The sequence below is a fragment of the Ornithodoros turicata genome, chromosome 3 (assembly GCF_037126465.1).
Source record: "Ornithodoros turicata isolate Travis chromosome 3, ASM3712646v1, whole genome shotgun sequence".
NCBI classification, from domain to species: domain Eukaryota; kingdom Metazoa; phylum Arthropoda; class Arachnida; order Ixodida; family Argasidae; genus Ornithodoros; species Ornithodoros turicata.
Genome location: NC_088203.1, coordinates 5087288 through 5113156, shown reverse-complemented (window position 1 = coordinate 5113156; position 25869 = coordinate 5087288). Strand labels below are relative to the sequence as shown.

The 25869-nt window shown below is 46.1% G+C and overlaps 1 protein-coding gene and 1 pseudogene across 2 annotated transcripts in view; both read right to left on the bottom strand.

Annotated features, from left to right (window-relative positions):
- Positions 1-25869, bottom strand: part of LOC135387864 (cubilin-like) — a 180116-nt gene that overhangs the window by 40750 nt on the left and 113497 nt on the right. The gene's annotated exons all lie outside the window — the stretch shown is intronic.
- On the bottom strand, positions 6518-25708 carry LOC135387639 (cubilin-like; annotated as a pseudogene).

The window sequence follows — 25869 nt, the reverse complement described above, 5'->3', positions numbered from 1 at the left end:
GAAAAAGGTAGATTTCGGAAAGCGTTCGCATTTTCATTCACTACCCGTTGCCGCATGTTATTCGTGGCTCGCATAACTGCCCGTGTAGCTGTAAAAGAATGGCGGTGTGGGTGAAACTATCACCGAAGAAGCTCAGAAACGAGCGCGTCCACTACATTCGGATGTGGCCTTCGACTCTGCACTCTAAGAAAAAAAGGAGTAAAACCGGGAGTAATTGCAGGTTCTACTCCCCTAGTCTGCAATTACTCCCCATTTTAGTCCCCTAACCCAACATTTAGTCCCGACATTTACTCCCCAGGACTGCAAATTGTCACTAAACTTCGCGAATGGTCTCCTGAATGCGACAATCTCCGTAAGTATGTGCCCTTGGTCAATTTGAACGACATAAGGCTGTATAACTCAGACAACGTAGCAATTTCCCAGCCACACAGAGTAAGAAACAGTTAGCGCATCTTTCTTCGCAAATTGTGCCCTAGTATGGCGCAAGATTTTATATCACTCGATATATCACGGTTGACGGTTTTCTTCAAAGTATTTTCATGCATGCGCACCAATTATGTACCTGGGACTCTTACAACAGCTCGTGAAATGCGGTCTTCACTCTGTGACATTCATTTACTCCCGTGCATTTACTCCCGAAAGGGACTATTTTTTGTGGCGAGGCAATTAGTCCCCAAAAGGAGTAAAAGTACTCCCTTTTTTCTTAGAGTGTGGGCTACCCATGGTGACGGCTCACTACATCACAATGGTAGGATGTACTCGCAGTGCCTAGTACAAAAGTACAACGCTGGAACTCTTAGCCTCGTAAACGGCTCAAATTAAAGTTGATTTTGGCGTTGCATGAATATAAAACGTTACCATTACTCCGATGACAAGAAAACAGTTCTGCGGTCAGTGCTCCCAAGTACAATATGGACGAGGCGTTTGTCCCGTCTAGTGTCCCAGCTGAGCGGCTGCTCAGCATTCGTACGGATGCTTTGGAATAAAGAGGGCAGGCTTATACAGTGACAAATTTGGAACAGCAGCCGCTGCTCCAGTAAAACCAGCACAAAGCAGTTCACATTGCGCTAGTAAAGAATGTAGAATTGTATACTTTTGAAACTTGAGTCCTTGTTTATATCCATTTTGGAAAGTAATTGCAGGGTAACTGTACTTGTAACTTCGTTGCTTTGTTCGTGTAGGAACTGTAACTCCAGTCCCTTTTTCAAGTAATTTTTTCTCAGACTGGTTGAATGTTCGTGACGCAAGTGCGTTGTAACCGTCACACGTGGAAATATCGTGCGTGATGGCAAGACAGAAGGGAAGAGCATGCAGAATAAGGGAGCAGGAACGCGTTCGTGTAAAAAGTACAGCATTTCCATGGGAAAATAGCAATATGATCGGCGCAGTATGTAGTTAAATGTAGTATTAATTGGTTAAAGGTAATATAAACTGTTAAGTCGCGCAGAATGTAGCAAGTGAATGCAATAGGGTAATGATAAGTGGTACATAGTATCGTTTACGCGGTAAATGGCACAGAGTGAAAATGGAATACAGAATCATGTTAGTAGTACGAAAGACAATAATGAAAACGACGACTGTGTTCCAAATCGATCGTTTTTACTCAAGTTCAAATTGGTACAAGAATTACCGGGCTTCAAAAACCCGACAGTACGCGCTGCTTTCGGCAATGATTTCTTACAAACAAACCAGCAATAACAAAAGGAAGTTTTTTTTTTTTTCGCAAACAACTACACGTTCATGTACGTATTATGTAACAGTCCCTATAACCGACGGTGTAACAGTGCCACAATAACTAATTAACAACATTCACAACTCATTCATTCTCTCCACTTTCGCAAACTGCATCCAGTAACGGGCTGCAAGAAGGGCAATTTATATTGACTCCCTTTTTGAGCGGCTTGTAGATATACTTCACACATACGAGGGCTTTGCTTGCAATGGCGGCAACACTGGGGAGCAAACAGCGCGAAATAGATGGCGCCACGGCAGGAAAATAAGACGGGGAGCTGTACACACTGCTGTGCTGACACCATCTTTTCACGTCCGTACCGCCCCGCCTATAGCGAAAGTTCAAACACTTCAAACACTATACGGTTGCCAGACATATTTATCTCCCAGTGTCTACACGAGAAAGAGAGAGAGAGAGAGAGGAGGAAAAGCAGGAGGGCCCATGACGGTGCCCACCAGGACGAGGAAGTGCCAAAGATTATAACAAAACGAGTAGTTCCTAGAGAATCTCCCTGCGGACTGGAATTATCGAGACAGCCATCCGATGTTTCATGACCGCATCAAGTTTCTATCACAAAACGTCCTTGAAACATGCATACCTGAGCGCTTCGTCCTTTCAACCATCCTCCCATGTGTTACAAGTGACACTCTGAACCAGGGCCGGTGCTAGGGGGTGTGCGGGGCCTAAGGCGAAGGCACATCGCGGGGCCTGTTTCACACGATTAAGTGCATACTTGATATTTAAAAAAAAAAGAGTAATCCCTGATTGAGGGCTTCGTGCGCGGGGCCTATGCAAGCGCGGGGCCTATGCAAGCGCGGGGCCTAAGGCGGTCGCCTTTACTCGCCCCCCCCCCCCATCGCCGACACAACAGGTGCTACATTAGAAGATTAGGAATTTTTCTGAAACAAAACTGCTCGTATAATAATAATAATGATAATAATTGGTAAAAAGAATGACGGTTCACAGGTTACAAGTATGAATAATTTAATTACCAGACTTTCGCGACCGTTCTCGGTAGCTCAGGAACGAAGAACCGTTAATGCCTCCTATGAAATACTTTAAGATAGAAATATCTCAACTTAAGCTGTGCCTGAGCTGCCAGATCGGTTAGAAACATTATCTGATGCCCTTACGTACTTGTAAAATCGTTATGTACAAATTCAAAAGGTATTCAGTTTTCTCTTTAGACGTTTTGTAATGGCCCTCGGCGTTGCAACCTTGTGACGTACCTGTACTTGTGTGTTTTGTTAATAAAAGGTGGAGAAGAAAAAAAAATTCTCGGTAGCTCAATCGGTAATGTGCTGGCTCTTGCTGAGCTCAAGATCGCGGGTTCGATCGATCCCGCCCGAGTGCGGTAGCAATGTGGTAAACATCGGTGGTAAAAAACAATGTGGTAAACATTACTTCCAGCGCCGTGTGTAGGAGATTTCCGGCGCGCGTCAAAACCCACACGCCGTCGCCACACTGCGCAGACAAACCGCACGTGTAACATCATGGTACCATTATTATTTTTTTATTACGAGACTTTCGTGCAGTAGTCTGCACTGCTTCACGTACAAAAAATACATGGTACAGCGAGAATTTATATAAAGGATTAACATCATGATTATTAAAAAAAATAAGAGGGGGGGGGGTTCGTTACCTGAAGAAGTGCAGACTGCAGCACCGAAAGTCTTGTAATTCAATTATTCGTGCTTCTAACCGTTTAATCGTGACTCTTTTGACCTTATCTCGCGGGCCTGTCATTTACTTTTTTTATCTACGAATACTAATTGGAGCAGTTTTGCACGTATATAGAAACTGCCCGTGTTCACACCTCACAGCTAAGGTCTCACTTCTTTCACGTGAAACGCGATTCCTTCTCGTATTAAAACGTCAAGTCGATTTTGGCCCGAGGAGAGCAAAGCCGTAGTTTTTAAAGCCATATTACGTAACGTTCTCAGTGCGCAATTTTGCAACAACAAAAAGAAGCACAAAAGCACTGTAACATTCGTGTACCTGGCAAGTCCTGCTGTCACTGTACAACATTGTGCAAGTGCAAGTACAGCACAAGTTGCAGAGCAAAACCTGTACACATATACCACGCATGAAGATTCCAATACATGCACACATAGCATGTGCGGTCTATTGTGCTACGCTGACCGGAAGCGTAATAGCTTACTATGATCCGATTACACACGAATGCGTAATTACTGCCTGACGTGACCACGAATCACGACTGAGGACTATCACCCGACTTTTACAATCCGAAGTTGCGAATGGTATTTGGCCAGAAAACAATCAGGCCGAAGTAAGATCAACACGCTCTTCACCTTCTTGCATCATTAAGACCAGTTGCGGAGATACGCAACACAATACAATACGTACACAGTGCATAATCAAAGTACAGAACGGTGTTGAAAAGGGCAAGGACGAAGAAGAAATCCAGCCTTATCTTGAGAACGATTGCGGGAAAAGTTAAAACATTCGTTCAACACACTCAGAAGGATCACTTCTTTTCAACGTGCTCACCGTGTCCTTGAAAGAGAAAGAAAAGGACACATGCAACACACATTAACGTTCAAAATGCACGGTCATCATCATCAACGCCGAAGAACACCACCACCTTACTGTCAGCCTTCACTGCTTCGAAAACAGACACTGGCTTCTCCCACTTCCAGAGCTAAAAGTTCTCGTCATACCCATCTATCTCATTTCCACAAGAAGGTGCCACAAGATCAACTAACACCTGCCTTCGGAAAAAGTTTTTCGCAGTTGGAAAACAATATTCCACATGCTTCGGTAAATCAATAGTGGTAATTTATAGGAAATTTATAGCAGTTCGCAATCAGAGTTCCTAATTAGCTATTGCAGACGGTCAGGCAAGCATATACGTGAAAAAATTAAGATGTACAGTTGATCGCACGCAAAGTTTTGACAAATAAAAACAGAAATCATTAATGTCCCATTGCTAACTTTGAATAGTGCTTTTTAACTATTTTTAGTTGTTGCTTGACACGCTTCTCGATTATTATTGTTGTATTTAATAATAGTTTGATAACTAAAAACGTTTACCAATTCATCCATATTTAAACACAATAATAATTACTCTACTACTACACAAAGACAATGTGCACAATAGCAGATGCCTAAATAAAGACAAACATTTGCCAGACAGTAAAAACTGATTAATTTGTCATGAAGTCAATGTTGGGGAGAGAAAAGGCATAAATACCACAAACTACCATTCGTCCCACAATCTCATATTATCAAAGACATATCATTCGGGCTTACACTGCATGTGTTGGTTCGCCAAAGATGTATGTATTGCATATTCGGTAGGAAACCATAGAGTAAAAAAAAATGTTTGGCACCTCGAGAACTACGAATAGACATATCGTTAATTCGAGCTCGCGGGTAATGCGAGCTTGGAAGGGCTATAGTAGCATAGTGTGAGCTGCTCCTGAGCAAATAGGTTTATTTTGAGGACTGCTCCCGGCAACATGGGGAACTATGTGAATGAATAACGCACGTGGTTTTAGAAAATTTTGTAATTTCCAGTATCATGTGACTTGTACGTAGGTAACATTTCTTTCTCGCTAGTGCGACATTTCATGAAAAGAAATAGGAAAGGAATTAATGTTAACTAATGCATTTTGGGGAGTTATGAGCACGACCTACTACTACCGGTAGAGACCTGGGCTTACGGCAACTGTAGAAATAGAACCATTTCATGTCGGGACTGGAAGGTACCCGGGTTCGAACCCCGGTGCGGGCTGTGCTGTCTGGGGTCTTTCCTGGGTTTTCTTCAGACGCTGTCAGACATATGTCAGCACAGCTCCCCAAGAAGTCGGCCCAAGTCGCACGCTAGTTGTGACGCTGTCCACATCTGTGAGGCCGACAACGGCGCCCTCTTTCAGCAGTACCACCACCAGCGCCACCTTTCTATACTCCACCATAGCGTGCTGCTTGCAACGCACACGCAACCCTCGTCTTGGTGGTTAACGCAGTGGTAAAGTAAGTGATAGAGAACAGTGCGAACACCGGAATTACTACAACGGTACTTGGAGCTTTGCGCACGTCCAGATCTCTATCTACGTAGGAGTAGGTCGTGGTTGCGAGCTGGTACCCGAGCGCAAAAATAGAACTAGCTGTGTTCCTGTCTTCGACAAAGGACGATGTGATACTAGCCGTCCCCAAAGTAGCTCAAATCAAGAAAGAAATCTCCAGTTTCCAGTTCCAGTTCGTAGAAGAGAAGGCATCCAAGAAAAGCCGAACGCTTTTGAGGGACGTGTTTTTATGGCTGTATATACTACACAGACTTCTAAAATTATGAGCAGATTCCAGAATATACGAGGGACAGTGCCAGAGAGGGTCGAATCGGACTCAACGCTTTCAAAGCATACCCGGTCATATATGGCTACGGCCCTACCTACAGGAACCTTAACCTCGCCACCTGACGAAAGGAACAAAGCGTTGGTCTGCAAGCATGCGTCTGTGGGCTTTTCATAGCCTCCCGTTATGGGCCTGTGTTGTATTGAAATATTTTCGTATTCTTAGGCAACGCCGCCTACATAAAGAGAGGTAAAGTCCACCAATCTCGACGTGCTTTCGGCGGCCATAGCAACAAAGACGAGTAGCCATTAGCCACATGGACAGCCGCTGGTAGCCACAGGAAGCCTCTGTCGTCTGCGGCGAAACGATTGACTTACGCAGACGACATGCCGACTCTGCACGTCCACGTGGCGAAGGAACGCAGGCTTTCTCTGTCTAGGTGGCGCTGCCTTGGTGTAATATATGTATATATATACAGTTTTTGTTATATCCCGTACAGATTTTTATAAAAAGCCATGAGAGCAGCATAGATGTCGTTTTTGCAGTTGAGTTATACGGCCGCTAGGACATCCCTGCGGACAGAGCATATAACTGCAAGACGACTATAATTACTTAAAATCCATTAGTTAACTTTCGGGCAAAAGCATTATAGAAGAATAGGAGACAATCCTTGTTGATAGCTATTCCATTTTTTGTTTTTTGTTTTGATATCCCAAAACGCTCACGTACATAGAAAAAGTCACCGCCGCATTTTGCTGTGCAAATGAGCCGAAACCCAAACCGCGCCGATCGGGAGCGCAGGGAGGACAGCGCTCATTCCACGTCAGAGGGTCACGTGCTTTGGAGCGATGGAGATGATTGGAGTAGGTGCCGATCTGCTCCTCAGATTAACCGCTTTGCGGAACAGGGTGATACCCCTGACACACGGGTATCCTAAAGGCCTTTACAGAGAAGGACACTCTTCGGAACGGCGTTCGCTTCCCATGGCACGCGATAAAGGAGATCCTGCCTTTCGCAAGCGGGCCTTTGCGGAAGAGGAGATTGCTTATCTCATTTACGGGCGAAAAGGCGTATAGCCTCGAACACAGAACCAGCCGACGATTATTAGACCACGACGATTTAAAATAAACATGCGTGACGTGTAGATTTTAATTATTTAACGGATAATGCTCGAAAGCATTTTGCAGCTAATTTAATGATTCCAGTTTTATGAAGACCTCACGAAGGTTCGTGAGTACAGTGCTCTCGAGACACATTTCAGAGGGCGCTACGGACCGAAAGGGAAATGGACGCTGTCGTGCGTCACCGGTGCGACCTCCTTTCAGCATACGTTGGAGCATTTGACATTGAAATCTAGACGCTCTCTATTATTTTTATATAAATGTATCAATGGCATTTTTAACTGCCCACATCTAGTATCTACTACTTGCTTTCGTTACTCGTGACGGTCTAGTAGGCATCATTCCATGTTGTCTTTTAATGCTATTGACTCTCCTGATATTGATTTCTTCTCTAATTCTATGTATTTCAAGTATAAGTGCAGCCGTGTATTGTGTTGTTAATTTATGATATGCATGCATTTTTTTTTCATGCGTTCATTTTTCTTTTACCGTTCTGCTACCACTGTTGTTGTTTCTAATCCTGAAAGGTGCACTGCCCGTTAGACTATATTTTAGCCGTTTGCAAGGCACCAGTGGCGAAATAAAACCTTAATCAATCAATGAATGAATCAATCAATCAGCAAGGTGTCCTTCAAAGCAGAAAAGGACTCCTACCGCAAAGTTAGCCCGCGTGTTTAGGGGTATGACACGGCTACGTGTAGTTACGTGTAAATCTACTCAAGTTACCCCTTCTGTTATCTTTACCGCTCTGCGGCCCAGATATGCCTCCGTCAGCGAAGGTCATGCGCCCCTGAGGCGCCCAGGTTTGGTTTCATCTTATTCGCATACCGAAATTCGGCGATGATTATTTCACAGCACGCGCTCGTTCAGGATTTTAAGAGGACCGCATGGATTTCACCGAGAATTGTCTCCCATTCTGCAATCTCGCTTTTGCGCGAAATCCCTTAATTAAAAAAAGTTAACTAATGAATTTTAGGTAATGACGAATCATCTTGTAGTTACATACTCTCCGAGAGAAGGTCCGCATGGCCGTGTAAATGACATCTACAGGAACGACATCCAGCTGGTCTCATACCTTTTTAATATGGGTAAAAAAAAAAAAGAAATACCCTGTATATGTACGAAAATTAAAAGTGGGAGATTATCCAACAAGACAGGCAGGTATATCTCGTACGTTTGTTTCCCTCGATGGACATTTTAACCCGGTGACGTCTGAAGCGCCTTTAAGGTGGCAGATAAACATAAAAATTCTGTACGGACGCGTATTTTTTTTTTATGTACAAAGTTACACGACCAGCAGAAACGCGAAATGGTTTATAGCTATACGATGAATTCAGTATATACGATTTTCCTCCAGTGTTTGCGCGGGACAAAAAAAAAAAACAAAAAAAACAAAAAAAAACGACACAGACACTGGTGAAAGCAAAGTCGTGTTATAAGATGAAGGTTTTTGCCTTTGTCTCTCACCAGTGCCAGGTGTGTATATTACAGCACCAACGAGATTTTGGCATCTACGATGACTTTCTTCACTCGTTTGCTCCGGAGGTTCGAAGTGGGGGATGAAAATGGATCATCGCTTCTCGAAGCATCGTAGGTCGTTTTTTTTTACGCTGGGAGTCCATGTGGAGCGATAATAGGTTCGGGTTGAAGTATTCTGATCCTGTTCCAAAGGGTTGCCTTAAAAAGTAAGTACACTAGGTTTACATCAGGGTTCCGTGACTGAAACAACCGGCCAGAGGCACAATTTCCTCAGAGCACCTCCTGACATTTTCCTGTGGTGCCCCTTGGGTGCTTCCTGCGGTTAGCCTCAAACACGGACACCAAATTATACTTCACGTCATTATGTGAATGTGAATAACTAATAAAACTACGCAACGAATCATCAACCTTATAGAACGAACCTTATAAAAATGTAAAAAATAATAATAATAAACGTGAAAAGGAATTTCGTCCGAATTTACTTGGATATCCAAGCATAAGTCCCAGAGCGTGATGCAACAGTAACAATGTTAACGTGCCATTATCTCACAAAATCTGTTAACATAACGCAGCGACCGTATCAGCTGGAGTATGAAACGACGTTTTTCCTACATGGCATCACCAGCGCAAGACTGTATTATTTGCGTAGGAACACGAGGTTCACAACAACTGAGACAAGACTTACTGGAGGACGGAATATTATTCCATACGTGGAACTGCAGTGCTGAACGGGGACTTATCAAATACTCGTTATCTGGCATCGTGATCTGCGCTGACATGGACAACGTTCGGAACGACCTGCGATGCGGAGAAGCTTTGTTCCGGAGGGCTTCGGCAAGGACCTCGCAGAGCAAGCGGACACAACCCCGACCCTCTTACACGGTGGTCTCTAGTCACACAGTGTCCATGGATACGAAGTGCATGGAGGGCACTTCACGAGGAGGTTGAGGAGGAGGCTGCAGAGGACGGTCCAGCCCTCCCCGACAGCGACGTCGCCGACGACCTCGACGGTGACGGCGGCGGCACGCCAGGCAGATGCCGATGAGGGCGACCAGGCCCGACCCCGCGGAGGCGCCCACGATGAGGGGCAAGTTCAGTTCTGGACTGCGTATGCCTGGTGAAGAAGGGGGTCATTGGGAGGCGGATGGCGAGAGGTTGGGACGAGATCGCGGGTGAGGGGAGAAGAGAAGAGAAGATTGGTTACTCGGCCATTGGCAGAAAATAATTAGTAGTTTTACGGCGTGCAGTGTCTAGCGTTATTCTTGTCACATGATTGACATCAGGGAGTTGAGTTTGATTATAGATTGATTATTGATTATTATTGATTATAGAGAAAAAAAACCCGGAAGATATTGAATTCGTGACTGACGAATTCTGCTACTCCCACAAACGAAATTAAATGGATGAAAGGAGAAAGAAAACTGAAAAGATGAAAAGGTAAAAATAGAAAGACATCACCCCTCCCAGTCACCGAACTGTACGTGCATGTGCGTAGCTACATCCCCTAGAAGTGAGCTGAAGTGCAAGAAACTAACTAACAGGAACGGGGAACTCGACGAGACATGCCTAGAATGCCGTCCTAAAATACAGATTCCATCTCACTGCTCACTACGAAGTTGACGAGCGCTGACAACGCCGCATCTCTCTTCCCGTGTTCCCATACACCAAGAACCTTAATTATATCGAAAGTTCTATTGTCCAAGCGGACATCAAGACAATTTGAGGTATCCTATTGCCAGATAGCTAGAGTACTTGCTGCACCTTAGTATTGGTAGACAATGGTGCATTGTACACAGCGTTATTCTAACGTGCAGTAAGATATCAGTGTCACTCGCAGAACGGAACGTACCTATAGGACACTTGTATCGTGGCGTGGTGCACACTAAGCACATAGCGAGCCCTGGATACGCGGTACGTTGAAACCGGTGCGAAAGAACTTTACAGAGCTACGGAGGTATGGGCATATTTGGCTGCTGCATGTATGTTAGATACCCGAAATTTAACTAATATTGTTCGGATATGCTGGGTTGGGCTTTAAACTGCATTCACTTCTTGGAGTTCTTCTAAGAGCTCTGTGACGCATCTTTCTGGTACTTTCTAACCGCTGTTACGGAGAGACACATTAGTGCACTGTCTGTGTAGACATATCTAGTTTGCTTTGATCGTGGCATTGCCAATGGTTTGATGATTCAGAATACGCCATCGAAAAATAACTTACAATTGCTTTCGTCTGAGTTGTCACCATCTCCACAATTCGGTAGATCGTTGCATCGAAGCTTCGGGGAGATGCAGTAACCGTTCACCGCGCAACGAAGGTCTTGACAGTTGGCATCTGCGCTCGGAAGAATGCGGCAGCGTACATATTCAATCCTTTGTAATCCTTTTACACCTATAAGAACCAACGCGATTACCTTCTCTGGTTTCTGTCCAGACAGCTCGGAATCCTCCGTTGCCAACAGCCTTTTGAGCTGTCATAAACCTGAAAATACACCGTTCGTGTCTACCTTTATTGCTTGAACAATTCACCGAATTATCTTAAAGGAGCAGCGAAAGACCCCTTCCATCAATTTTTCATCTCGGGCCGCAGCTGGTTGGACTACAGGTTTTCCCGCCGATTTTAATCCAAGCGCCATCGAAATTAATCCATGTGCCATGCAAACTTTATGGTGCATGGATTAATTCAGCTGGCACTTGGATTAAAATCGCCGGGAAAACCTTTAGAAACAACATGGCATGGCGTACCTGAACAAAGAGAGTGATAGCACCTGAGACGACACGAGGAGTCTCTGCCTATCTGCATAAGCTCTAAAGCCGTACCACCTAGAGCCTGACTAGCGGCATGGCCAAGTCTGTAAAGGCGTCCGCTCTATGGTGGTAGCCAGCGGTGAAGACTGTGGTAGTGGTGAAGACTGGCAAGTGGTGGGTTCGAATCTTACCCGCGGCTGTGCTGTTTGAGGTTTTCCCTGGCTTTTCCCTGGCTTTTCCCCGGCAGACTTTCCAGACGAATGTCGGACCAGGACGCACGCTTACCCCCCTTGTCCCCCCATCCTTTGTGCTGTCCTCTCTCCATCTGTCCACATCTGCGGCCGTTCCCATGGAGACTAGCCGCCATTAGCCGCATGGACTGCCACTGGTAGCCACACAGAGTCATGTGTTTGAAATCGTCCGCGGTGATTGGCTGAAGCAGACAACGTCACGACTATCTTCACGTAGCGAAGAGGTGAGAGGAGTTATTAGGGAGTTTTAGGAAAACCGTACAAGTTTCACTATTAACGTTTCCGAAAACATGATAAGCCAATCACGTGATTCCTGTGAAGTGGCTCACACATCACGTTGCCGATACCTGATTGACTGACAGCGATACGGAGTCGGGATCGGAGGGCGCTTACGATTTCATAAAACTCCCTATTAAAGGGAATATCGCATCCGGGAACGTGCGTGTGAGTCCGATACGGCAATGTCTGGCACCGCCTCACAGTCCTACTTGGTAAAATTTTTCTCCCGAAAACAGCTTGCATATTAAGTAAACGAGTCTTAAAGATTCGCACTGCCTCTGCACCTGGGGAATCCCGAGCGATAGTAACATCATGACGACGTAGGCCAGGCACACCAATGGGAGCGCAGCGCAGGCGATTGCCCCCGAGTTCGCCTGTTACGCGTTCGCTCGGCAATATACTAAGTAAAAAATCCCGCGTAAATACGCTGATTTTCGCTTACGACTGTGAGTTCTGACGCGACTATGTCGCGCGTCGAACACGGTGTTACCTTCCTGGCTGTACGAACACGTCCTGCGCTAATCCAGAAACGACATTCCGACATTCCACAAGCCGATCACAGATCTCCGCCACTGCAGACGCCAGACCGTCTCGCCGGTCACCAAAGGGCGCTCCCTGATTGGACTTGTCCGTGTGACGTTTTCTCCGATTTCGATGGAGGGAATTCCGTCCATACTCTCAACATCCGGCGTATGCTCTTACCGTCATCAAATTGCACAAACTACTCCACTAATTCGTGTCGGATTTTATTTGCTTTATTCTCGGCGATGAGCGAGGCGTAAAAGGGCGCTATACTTTCGGAATCGAGCGGGACGGATGTGACGGTTCCTTTAAACAGGACCTCTTTATCTGAGTGGCGTTCCTCAGATCGCTTCCACTCCCTCCGTGATCCCGCAAAAGAACGAGTTATATCAACGTCAATGAACACGATGGGAGTTTGCCCGTGCCCCGGTACCGTGGCGCACTCATTTTTGGGTGGCAAATGCGAGTTAAGGGCTACTACGCGCTACACTGTTGCTACGTCACGCTTGGGCTTCCTACTTCACGGCAGCGGGGGTGGGGGGGGGGCAGTGCGCATCGTCACGACAATAGAGAACAAAAAAAAGAAATGAAGGTGGAGGGTTGAAGGTGAGGTATGTACGTACGAGGTGAGTGAAACCGATGAGACCGAAGTGCACTGCGGATAGGAGGTACGCTAGAAGGGATATTTACGCAAGGCCCGTTTCCTGGAGAAAAGGCACGAGGTTACGAGTTTTTGTAGATTGTTCTGCATAAGAACCTGCCGGGTATAGGATGTTTACCAATGTGCCAGTCCTGGAGTGTGCAAGGTAGGTTTCCCGCATAGTGTTGTATGCGAGGCAATCTTTCAGGATACGTTCGATGGTTTGAGGCTGGAGACAGTGACCGCTGCTGGCATCATCCCTATAGAGCAGATCTTGCATATATAGTTGCGAGTTGGTCAGCGCAGATCCTGTGCCTAACCTATGGAGCGTGGTTTGTATGACTCGGGGGAAGGCCTTTCATGGGAAGAAAGGGTCGGTGATTTTGCATAATGTCCGTTCACCTCAGCAGATCAGGCAGCACATGGCTCCTTTTTCAGCCCGTTCTTGTCAATGGAGGTGCACTGTGATAAGACACCGTCCAGAGAAAATAGTTTCCCTCCCGATAGACGCCCTGATGATCTAATCAGGCTTTTTGAGCAATATCCTAACCGTCAGTTCACTGCTCCTTTAATATTTGATATATAGCGTCACTCACGATAGCTTCAAGATATTGGAGGTCGACAGCACTTCCTTGGTGTCGTTGCTCAGCGCCTCGCCGCAGAGTTCGAGGGGAGCGTCCGAGACGTCCTTCCAGACGCGAACCACAGCGCTTGGGCATCCACGTTCTGCAAGGAACGCCACTTAGTGGTACGGGAGGAGGGCCAGATACAGGTCCCCCAAACTCACCTCGGAAAAGCGTGCAACGAAGAAGGCCGCCACTAGGGCCACTAGATACCCCACTGTTGCCGTTCCGTATCACTTCAGCGCGCTAAGTTTAGCGGCAAAATGTTTTTGTTGTTTCTGCGAATGAATCTAGTCTTTATATGTCCAAATAAAACGCGTATAACAACTTTCTGTGTCGTGTTTCACTTTTTGGTCCCGTTTTTAAACGTGTTGGGCGATCGGAAGGATCTAGTGCACGGCTGCGTGTATCCCATAGCGTACCTGTCGCCGCAGGCGTAGTCGTCAATTTCTCCTTCGGTGTCTTCGCCTGGCTTGGATTGTGCTTCAACTGGATCTTTAGCGCGCTACAATCAAACGCAAGTCAACGTCTGGTAACAATGGGGTATCTAAGGGCGGCCTCCGGCATTGCACGCATCGGGATAGGAACAAATACATGGGAAAATGGCGACCTTGGGGGACCTGGCCAGATAGTAATGTACGCGTACCTCCGGGATCACCTTCTACGCTGAACAATGTGAAGAGGAGCAAGACTCTTCTGCCAGGCCGCACCGTTATGTACCAGTTGCACATCTGTCGATCATTCTTGTACTTCTCGGGGTAGCCTGGACTTGTCAGGACTCCGTTCTCCACACCCGTAATGTTACCACCGCAATCTGGAAGACACAAGTCAGAGACCCAGGAGTAAGTGCTCCTATAGAGGAACCGTAAGGGGAAACACAATCGCGTTTACTTCCATGTACCACCACGCAGAATTGGTCCGTGTGATGACGCACGCAAAGCGTAAGGTCTCTCTTCTGCATACTGTTCAGCAGTCTTGGGTAGTAACTAAGTTACTTTTAACTTGTAACTGTAACTAGTTCCTTTTGGGGTTAACTAGTTACATGTCCAGAAAAGTAGCTTTTAACTGTAACTAGTTACTATTTCTGTGAATGTAACTGCAAAATGTAACTAGTTACTCGAATAAATGTCGATCCTTGTTTACGTGCGTACACATGTCGTATTTTTCCCTGTCGGAGAGCCACATATTGACTTATACAGCTTCTGGTTAAGTGCAATAATACTTTTATCGCACTTAAGTAAATGTAAATAAATGTATGTTTTTAACGATTGTATCACACTCACATGGTCATTTTTATAAAAAGTAACTGTAATGTAACTAAGTTACTTTCTCTCAGTAACTGTAACTAGTTACTTAACCAAGAAAGTAACTAGAACTGCAACTCAGTTACTCTTTAGAAGTAACTTACCCAAGACTGCTGTTCACTCGTAATTTATATCCAAGATCGATATTCCGCCGGTCACGAGTGATCACTGCGCCACAGACCAGTAGCGTAGCCAGAAAAAATATTTCGGGAGGGGATACTGTCCTGACTCCCCGTCGAAACCCCTTGTCGCCTCACGCGCTTCGCGTCCTTGTGCCATGCCAAGCATGCACTTGCGTTGAGCATTGCAGTGCGTTATATTGTTTCGGATGCTGGGTTGGGCTTTAAACCGCACTCAATTCTTGGAGTTCTTGTAAGAGCTCTGTGACGCGTCTTTCTGGTATTTTCTAACCGTTGTTACGGGCAGACATATTAGCGCACTGTCTGCGAACTCTACATGGGTGAGGAGGATTTCACCCTCGTTTCCCTCTCCCACATGCACTACCAAAGGTACGGTTTCGGGAGGGGCTTTGAATCCCCCCCCCCAAACCCCCCTCTGGCTACGAAACTGCTACAGGCGACCGCGAAGAGAAGCATAGCGAGGCTGCTCCGGGTTGGTGAACAAACAAAAACACGATATTTGAAGCAGCAACGTTTGTAGGAGCAACGTTTTGTGGGACATTAGTGCTACTGGATTCGATTGGAAAAGAAAGCAGAGGAGTTGATCCCTATTTTTTTATTTCAATCTATACCATCTGTACCTGTATCATCATCTACACTCTAAGAAAAAAAAAAGGAGTAAAATGGGGAGTAATTGCAGCTTCTAGTCCCCTAGACTGCAATTACTCCCCATTTTGGTCCCCTAACCCCGACATTTACTCCCAAGGACTGCAAATTGTCACTGAACTTCATAAATGGTCTTCCGAATGCAACAGTCTATGGAAATATGTGCTCTTGGTCAATCTGATGGCATAAGGCTGTATTACTCAGCCATGTTAGCAATTTTCAACTCAGAGTAAGAAACAGTTAGTGCTTCTTTCTTCGCAAATTGTGCCCCATGTAAGTCGTAAGATTTTATATCACTCGACATATCACTGTTGGCTGTTTGATTCGAAGTATTTTCATACATGCACACGAATTTTGTTCCTGAGACTCTTAGAACAGAACGTGAAATGCAGTCTCCACTCTGTGACATTCATTTACTCCCGTGCATTTACTCCCGAAAGGGACTATGTTTTGTGGCGATGCATTTACTCCCCAAACGGAGTAAAATTACTCTTTTTTTTTTCTTAGAGTGTACTTGTACTTTCCGTACATATAACGGTTGCTCTGTTGCTGGAATATCCTTTTCTACCGTCATAGTCTCCAGGTATAGTACGAAACTCTATATTGAAGAGAGAGAGAGAGAGAGAGAGAGAGAAAAAAAGGGCTACGCCGCGATGGTCCAATCTCTGAGTTTCTCAATCCCCGCTAATTTTGATCCTGAAGAGGCGGACATTAGACTGCGTTACCTCCAAACTTGTTGACGTCCTTGAGGAAGTAGTAGGTGGCACTGAATCCCCCGCGACACCGACGTTGTCCGTGTGTAGAATGACTTTCATCATGTTGATGCCCGTGTCGGAGACGATGGGACCCGGGGCCGTCCTGGCGCAGTAGCGACCGACTTTGCTCGCCTCGCCCTTCATGGACACTTCGTAGATTTCCAGCCAGTCTTCAACGCACGCCTCGCTGTAATAAACGCGACAATCAACTACAAACTTCAGCACCTGACGAATAATATCCCTTGACACGACGCTGATGGAGAGTAACTTATTTAAATGCATATCCAGACACTATTTCACGTAAGTACCAGGGATGTGCAGTAGTTAAAGTAGCACAGAAGTCATTTTTAACACCCAGTTTTTTCTTATAAAACTGTTAAGTTTGCCAGTAAGATGCACCATGCGAAGTAATTTACACCACAGAGTCATAATTATCGCAGAAACTGAATTTAAAATATGCCGCAAAAAGCGACCGTGCGCAACGGTGGTGAAGAGCAGTACCAGCCTGTGATCTGCCTGGAACCTCGCGCTGACGCTATAAGGACTCGCTCGATGATTGGCCTAGAAAAATGTTGTCTGCTGCTCCGCTGTCGTCTGCTACTCGGCTGTTCGGGGTTCTGATAAAGCCTTTCTCCTTGCTCGGTAAAGCTTCGGGCGCCCCTTGTATCCCCAATTCTCCGGGAAAACTGGCAAAACAGGTTTACGGCGGCAAAGGAACAATGCGCTGACCCCCACTGATCGGCAAACCAGAACGAGTCTCCTTATGCCGTCATGGGTGACGTGCCATCATACCTCCTCATCCTCGTTATAGCTGGAGTGGCGAGTTAAGGGTGAAGGCGCGGAGCTATGTTTATGTGAGTTTTTTTCTGGGAAACAAATTGCACACATCAAAACCTTTCGCGCTATTCGGTATAATGACACACACACTTTCATCAGATGTCTTAATCTGAATTTTTTTTGGATGGCCCTCTGTACTCCTTTAAACTACCGCATGGTAGTTAAAAAGTAGTTAGAAACTACTTGCAAAAATGGTAGTTACAACTGCTAGTGAAACTTGATTTAGTTAGCTTACAGCGGGCTAGAACAACTTCGTAATTTTGCACTTAGCCTTCCGTGTCCTTCACGGCCTACCCCAAGCAGCACAATGTACTGAAAGTCGAGTGCAATAGGGGTGGACGGTATGTGTCTTATCAATGTTTTTTTACTTTCGCGAGTCTATTCAAGGCCTTCCAGCTACCCGTCCACCCCTATTGCACTCGACTTTCAGTACATTTTGCTGCTTGGGACGTTCTTTGTGCTTATTAGCGACGACTCTGAGAATTTTTTCATCTTGCGCATCACACGCGTGCACAAAATATCAGCACTGTGCATCTGACGCGGGCAGCAAAAGCTCATTCAGCATTGTCATTCAGGCAGATAAAAGACCTCTCCCTGTTTGTAAACAAATGACGCCATAGTGTTCGACAGCGCCACCAATTTGGTAGAGTTGAACTACGCTCGAAGCTAGAGGCGAACAAGGTCGCGCCCGAAAGCCACGGTCTTGAGGGGATTACGATGGTTCCTGAAAGGGACGCGACCTTCGGTCCTACTTTTCTTTCAATAGGAGGCAGCGAACAAGTGCCCATTCGTGGAACCCAGCTCTCCCCTTCAGATTTGTTTCGGTTTCAGTCTGTCTACCAACGTCATGGTGACGTTTCTCGGGTAGAGGTCTATTGCATAACGCACTGCAATGCTCAACGCAAGTGCACGGAGACCACAGGGGTGGCATCCAATGTATTGCTCCGTAGACGAAAGCGTGCTGGGCGAACGCAATGCATCCTGGACAGGTCCTGGTCGTACGTCACAGCAAACTTCAAGGCACACGTGACCTTAAAGATGGCGGCGCCCGTGATCGGCGGCCAAACCGTTCGTAAACAATGCGGTTGTTGTTTCTAGACGACGTTTTCGATGTTTTTCGACCACGGTAATTACTTTTATCCGATAATCTCGCAGTAAAACGCGCAGTTTTACACATAAAGCCTCGTATTGTTGACAAGTTCCAAAGATGTGATGACGACCGCGCGTTAAGACTTACCGAGCCGATGCGATGTACTTAAACAAAGGTGAAATGGGCTACCATGTTGCGGAAGAAGCGCGTCATAGTTTACGCTGGCAAAATACGGCCATCTCTTGGGGTTAAGACGGTGAAAATATGTCGGTAAGCGGCAAAACGACATGTAAACAAAGTCACAAGGCCTCAAAATGACGTTTTCTATGACGTGCGACCAGGACAAGATGGCAGTTTTGCCAAAAGCACCCGCTTGAGGGTAGTTACAACAATGGCGGGTTTGTGTCACCCCTGTGACGGAGACGCTTTGCCTGGCACAAGAACGCGAAGCGCGTGAGGCGACAAGGGGTTTCGACGGGGAGTCTGGACAGCATCCAACGTGTTGCAACAGGACCGTCAGCTGTCGGGAGCATTGGTCAAACAGGTTGCGTTAGACTCGTTAGACGCGGACCGGAGACATTCGTTGTCAAGTTTGCGTACAGAAATGCTACGGCGCATGAGCAGAAAGTATACGACTTTTGTGTTGAAGGGTGCGTAACGATCGACACACACAGCACATTCAAAAAGCTTACGGACGCCGCCCCCTGGTCATCAGATTGAAGGCCGTAACTGTATCATTGCCATGACATAAATGACTACATCATTATTGTATGGAGGGGCGCGTGCTGTGCTATGATTGTTCACTAAAATATGCTGCCACTAAAATGAGTCACTAAATATGCTGCACTTTGTAGAGTAGCTGCTAAGCGTAGCTTATTTAGTGCCTAATTGCTCCGAGTGTGGGAGCTCAATGTCTTCCCGCTCCCCATGCACCTTGCGCGCTATTTCTATGCCTAAATATCAGAGTAGTTACAAATGTAGTTAAACAACTACATCCTAGCAGTTGCCCAGTGGTTTTAACTAGTACGGGCTGCGATAGGTTGACGCAGTAGTTATAACTAATAGTAAAAACTACTAAAAAAGTAGATACCAGCACACTCTGGTAAATACTGTGCGTCCAATAAGTGGATTTTGATCGAAACTGCCAGCGACCGGCATGGGATCAAATCCACCGGGTGTGCTATCTGAGTTTTTCCCTGGATTTCCAGCAGACTTTCATTTCGGCACAGGTTGCCCTCGAGAAGTGGGCCCAGTACGTATATCAGCCCCGCTCTGTCTCCCACTCTTTCCCGCTGTCCTCCTTCTCTCTATCCACGTCTGCACGCTGCTCATGGCTCCATTTCTTTCGCGGTGCTAATCCCAAACTTATAAAAGGAGCTTCTTTAAAGAAGCACAGAAAGCACTGCAACCACGGCATCTTTTTAAGCCAAGCCATTATTCTGCCTATACTAAAATGCACTATACGAAGTAGAGCCCTGCACGGGCACGGGCCGAGCTTGTTATTGGCTGTGTGCTCCGGGCCGGGCCGACAAAATACGCCAGCACCGCGGGCCGGGTCGTTAAAATACGCCACCACCGCGGGCCGGGACGGGCCCGGGCCGACAAATATGTTCCCGAAAGTCAGGCCCGGCCGGGCCACGCAGCTAATTCCACACAATAGAGATGCATTAGTTCATATCATCATGCGCTTGCGTCATTAATGTGCATATTTTGCAAAGACAAGCAAAGGGTACTGCATTATGCATATGATTCGACCCTCTAGAACATTCTCCAAGCCACATTGCTCCTCACTCCTCACATATTTCACAATCACTTTGGCAAAGCTTGGTGAGAGGGGGTAGGGACTGGGAAAAGCAGTTTGTCGACAGCATGCTCTACCTCCGCAAAATCTTGACAGTGTAACGATAACGCCCATGCCCGCGTGCGTTCTGGATTTAATTTGGTCCGTGCGGTTACGGTGTTAAACCGCCATCACTTGTATGTTTGTCTTCTCTCCTTATAAATTTACTTATTAATTTGTTTGATAATCGCCAGAAACGCGTACGTCGCGGCTGGAAATACTAGGCCGGGATCTAGTCACTGGGTCACCGGGCCGAGCCGGGCCGCATAAAAATATGAAGGTCCGGGCCCGGGTCGGGCCCGGGCCATTTTTCGATGCGCCCGGGGCCGGGTCGGGCCCGGAAAAAGTCGGCCCGTGCAGGGCTCTAATACGAAGTGATTCCTTCGGCAGATGCATAGATATCGCAGAATTCGATTTTAAATATCCCGACCGTGCACAACGGTGGCGTTGCCCCCCACTAGCTTTCCGGATCGCTTTGACGTCATTACGGTACAGCTTGCTGATTGGTTTAGAGAGACGTCGTCTGGCTACACATGAAGAACTAAGAGAGAAACGGGGGGAAGAAAAAGCGGAAAGCGCCGGGCCCCATTGGAGCGCGGTAACGTTTTTCCTCTTTCTCCTTTCATCCTGCAGAGCGAGTTGAGCGGGAACGTGCGCGTCGAGGGTATAGCCTATTTTGAATCGTTAAAAACAAAACGCTCAAGAATAAACGCCGTAAGTATGCACCGTTAGAAATAGAACGTCCAGTATATACGCTTAAATAAATCCACGATAAAAGTAAAACTGCGTAACTATCCACCGTTAATAATAAATCGTCAAAAACCTACGCTAAAAGTATATACTATTTAAAAGTGGTGTGAACCCGGCACTCAGCCTTATACCCCGCCTCACCGCCCAAAGCATGGTGAACTGCAAGCAAGGGACCTATTACAACCTCACAAGGCCAAACTAGCAGGCCTAATATAACCTGATCAACATCGACGCAGGATGGAATCAGTCCGCCCCCATGCTATAGGTGAAGGGGGATTCTGAAACAGTTTATTTTTAATGGTGGATTATTAATAGGTGATGTTTAAGCGGAGATTTTAAGCAGTTTATTTTTTGAGATTTATTTTTAACCGCGTGTTTTTTTAAGCGGTTTATTCTTTAAGGTTTTATTCTTAAGCGGTTTATTCTTAATGGTGGATTTCATGTATCCTCCCGCGCGAGGATATTCGGGTGCGTTTTTGTTTTCCAGAAAACTATTGCATATAGAGGAATTTTTGAGTTAGTTGTCAAGTCACATCCTTTCATAATGCGCCAGAAATAGAAATCATTGAAATAACTTTGTCTGTAGGCTGACGTATACAACGTGGACAAAGTTCGTTGTTTTTGTAGCATTCCGGTTTCAACTCGGGTTACTGGAACTACAGAGAGCCCAAACTCCGAGGAACGCTACCAGAATCCGCAGAAAATAATATAAAATAATATAGACACTGCTGAAAAGCAAATAGAAGGATCCAGCTCCTTTATCCAGCAAAATGCTACCCATGACAATGCTAATCTCAGTGATGGCCACTAACTACTTCTACAGTAGTTTAACTATAACTACTAACTACTTCGCGATGGAGTAGTTTAACTAGTAGTTCAACTACTTTTCAGGGGAGGTAGTTAAACTACTTCTTTAACTACATCTATAACTACTTAACGTTGTCCATCAATACCAATCCCATTCTATAGCGTTCATGGACACCTAAATATGAGTCACAAGCAGCAATAAAAGTGAAGATTTAGTACACATGCAATGCACAATTGCTCTGCACCTCCATTCTCACCAAACAAGTAGCTCAAGGTAAAAGTCGGAAGCACAATCGTTGCCGCAAAGCTTGCGGCAAAATCGGAAGTAGTTGGCGCCTGCAGTAACCTAACTACTGTAGTTAACTACTCGAAATAGTAGTTTAACTAGTAGTTGCCACTACATTTCTATATGTAGTTGATAACTACTTTTTAACTACAATCAGGTAGTTTAACTACATGTAGTTAACTACTGGCCATCACTGGCTAATCTCATTCCCTGTATCCGGTGCTGCCTCCGTCCGTCTTACTTGTAGCCGTGGTAGGCGAGTTCGGCCTTGGTCTTGAAGTAGTTGAAGACGATCTTGACCTGCTCGCCGACACCCCCGAGGAAGATGTACTCGCAGCGTGTGCTCGACGGGTAGTTGGCAGGATACCGGGGGTGAGTTGAAGTCCCCGGTCGCTTGGGACTCGCTCAGGTACCAGAAGTGGCAGGTGTTGTTGGGCGAGGGCGTTCCAGGTACCTTGTAGTCGGTCTCGAACGAGTAGCGGGCGCGGAATCCCGTGCCTTTGGTCTGGCCACTCGAGAACACCATCACCAGACGCGGGCTTCGGAGATCAGGGCGGGGGGTGCCTGGTTACCGCAGAACGCGTGGTCGAACTCGTCCACGGCTTGCCTCTCTTCCTGACCCTACAAGCCCATTCGACAAGTTGAGAACAGCAAGGAGAGGTCAGGACAACACGAATGGGCTATGATAATGCGAAATGGACAAGAATAACACAAATCAACCAGAATATATAACGCGAGCCGGAATAACACACAGAGGAAAGGCACTTTAGAGAACTTCGACCACATGGTACACAAGCGTCCAAAATATCAAACTCCTTTTCCTTGGTGCGTAACCACTAACCCCATATTACTGTGTTTCTATTCTTGTCAATATTGACATTGCTGTCATTATTGTCACATTTGTTATTACTGTCATTGTCGACTTAATATTTGTAAATATAACCCTGCAGTATTAATTATTCATGCATGGTATTGAAATGTACTTATGTATGCTGTTTCCGTTTCTGCTTTTCGCGTTTGAATACCATCTGTACGTATTTTCTACACGTATTTGTATGCTCCGCTGTGTAAAGCGCAGGGTCTGGGACTTCGTCAAGCTACCTAGTGTAGCTTTTTTTTTTCATAGTACTCTGGGTCCAATGTTCGGCCAAATAAAGTTATATTCCTAGTGTCAACATAGATGTTGCTTGACTTCAAAGCACACGAATCTAATAACTTCAAAAGAAAAACTGGATACATAGGTCAAAAATCCATATGTAACGCAGTTATTTGAAACTAGAAAAGTAACATACAGTATCGTACAATTGGAATATGAGGTGCACTGACATCCGTTTTGGTTATGAGCCACAAAGTGGAGGACGCTACCTTCAAGTTACTTAACCACAGTTTGTTAGCCACTGTATAGCTGCCCTCAAGGCCCCACAGCACTCCGAAGTAGAGTTGGGAATCCCGACGCCTTTTCACGATCCCGGGATTTCGGGATTTAAAAATTCTAATACCGGGATCCCCGGACGGGACCAGAATTTTCAGCAGCGGGTTTCATAGTCGTATTTCCAGGCCACATTACATGTGGCAGACGCTGTCTAAAGCTGCAAAACGGGAGGGGTTTATTAATTTTATTGCCTGCTTTGGTTTTCAATGTTTTTTTTTTAAGGTTCAACAAACAAAGCTTTCCCGCGCAAGCAAAGCGAGTTGAAACTTCTTTCCGATTCCACGCTGGTCGGCACAATTGATCGGAGGCAGAGATTTTCTTCTTTAAGTCTTTGACACTCTATTGCATCTCTTACATTTCGCCGATTGTCCATCTACTGCACGCAAGTATACTTGCGTGCTACTTGGGTGTGGTACTACTATTGTAGTACCAAACGACAAACAACAACAACTAAATCATGACTATGGCCCGGGGTGATTCACCGCTTGAGAGCAGTACCCTACCCCATTACACCCTGCTACTATCATTACATTTTTGGCTCAACTTCGAAGAGAGAACGGCGGAGATTGCCACGCTTCGACTAGTTACTGGTGATGTAAGCACAGCACGCGGACGCTGGGCCTTGCGTCGGCGAGACAGTCGGACGCCGGTGCGGCTGCTTCCTCCAGCTCAAGAAAGAGAGAAACCGTGCGCTTGTCGGTCCCTCCCCGGGGAACGACTGTAAGTTCATTGCGTTGCGCTGGCAACTTTTGCGGACGGAAGCTTCAAAGAGTGAATCAACGGAACCATCGTTATCATCAAACTACCTCCTGCAGCTCCTGCACAGCGCTTGCAAGTTGAAGCCACAGGGGGTGCTTTTGAAATCCCGAAATCCCGGGATTTTCGGTCAGAAAATCACGGGATTTCGAAATCGAAAAAATCGTGCGGGAACCCGGGTTCCCAACTCTACTCCGAAGATCCCCAGTTATTGGCTAGTGGTTCAAGGTTCCAAAGACACCGGCCGGCACAATCCCACAGATCGGTAAGAGCATGCAGTCATATCCCTCATACTCATTGAATGTCAATTACCAAGACTGTAACAGGAGGAGTGGAACCACTGTGTTAGAAGGCGTATCAGGATGTGCATACCTGCATGTACAGTTTGAGGTAGGCGTCCTGACACTCGGGCATCTCGTCCGCCTTGTGGGTTCTTCCATGTGAAACTTGTCAAAGTCCAGCCTGACTCTCTCCGATGCTGGCCATCCTCCATGCCGTAGATATAGTAGCGGCACACGATGTTTGCCTGATAGGGAAGGGGCCAGTTTGGCGAGTACACCGTGCCGTTCGACTCCTTGCGGCTCAGAATTTTCTGGTCGCACTCTACGAACGCACATGTCTCTCTCATTAGAGCAAGAATTCACTTGGGCCCGGTTTCACAAACGTCGATTAACATTTGAACCGAAATCAACGGATTTCCTCAACTTTAATTTACATGAGAGAACTGATGTTCTGAGGCTGGAACAACACAGAAGGGACAAATACATACAATACATTCTACACTCATATTTGTCACTTCTATGTCCCCATCTCAACTCGTATCTCAATGTGTGTGTGTGTGTGTGTGTCCCCTTCTATGTTGTTCCAGCCTCAGAAAGTCAGTTCTCTCATGTTTCAACAGTTGCCGCCTGCGTCGATCCCCGTCGTATGAATGTGTGTATGAGTGAGCAAAAATGTCACGAGTGAAAGGAGGATGAGTGAGAGAGAGTGTGGCTGGTTTGTCCCTTCAGATGACGCACCCTTGGAAGTCACTGAGAAGGCGTGTTAGTTTAGCTTAAATTGGTAGAGCCCTGGACCGGCAATCCAGAGGATGTGGGTTTCGACTCCTACAGCTGGCTAACCTTTTCAGTGACTTTCAACTTTCATCGTTGAATTTAACACTTAACTCTGATTCACTAAAGGGAGTTATATGGTCACTAAAACATTCACCACGTCACCAACTGAGGTTTTGAAAAAAAAAAAAGAAATTGTGGTTTTAGCAGACTCGGTTCAAGTTACACCAGCCATGGTGAAACCGGGCCTTAATGAAGATAGACGAAAGGAAGGTGGTCTCACCTGTGCCACGAATGTGCTCCTCCATCGTTTTTTCTTGATAAAAACTGCGGGAAGAAGAATCCCATCAGAATTTGCCATCACGTGTACAAGCGACAATGGGAAGTCCTTGAGCATAAATGGGAATACGCAAGTGAATTGACTGGTGTACACATAAGGCGTAGGCAGCATATCTCTGAATTTTGTGGT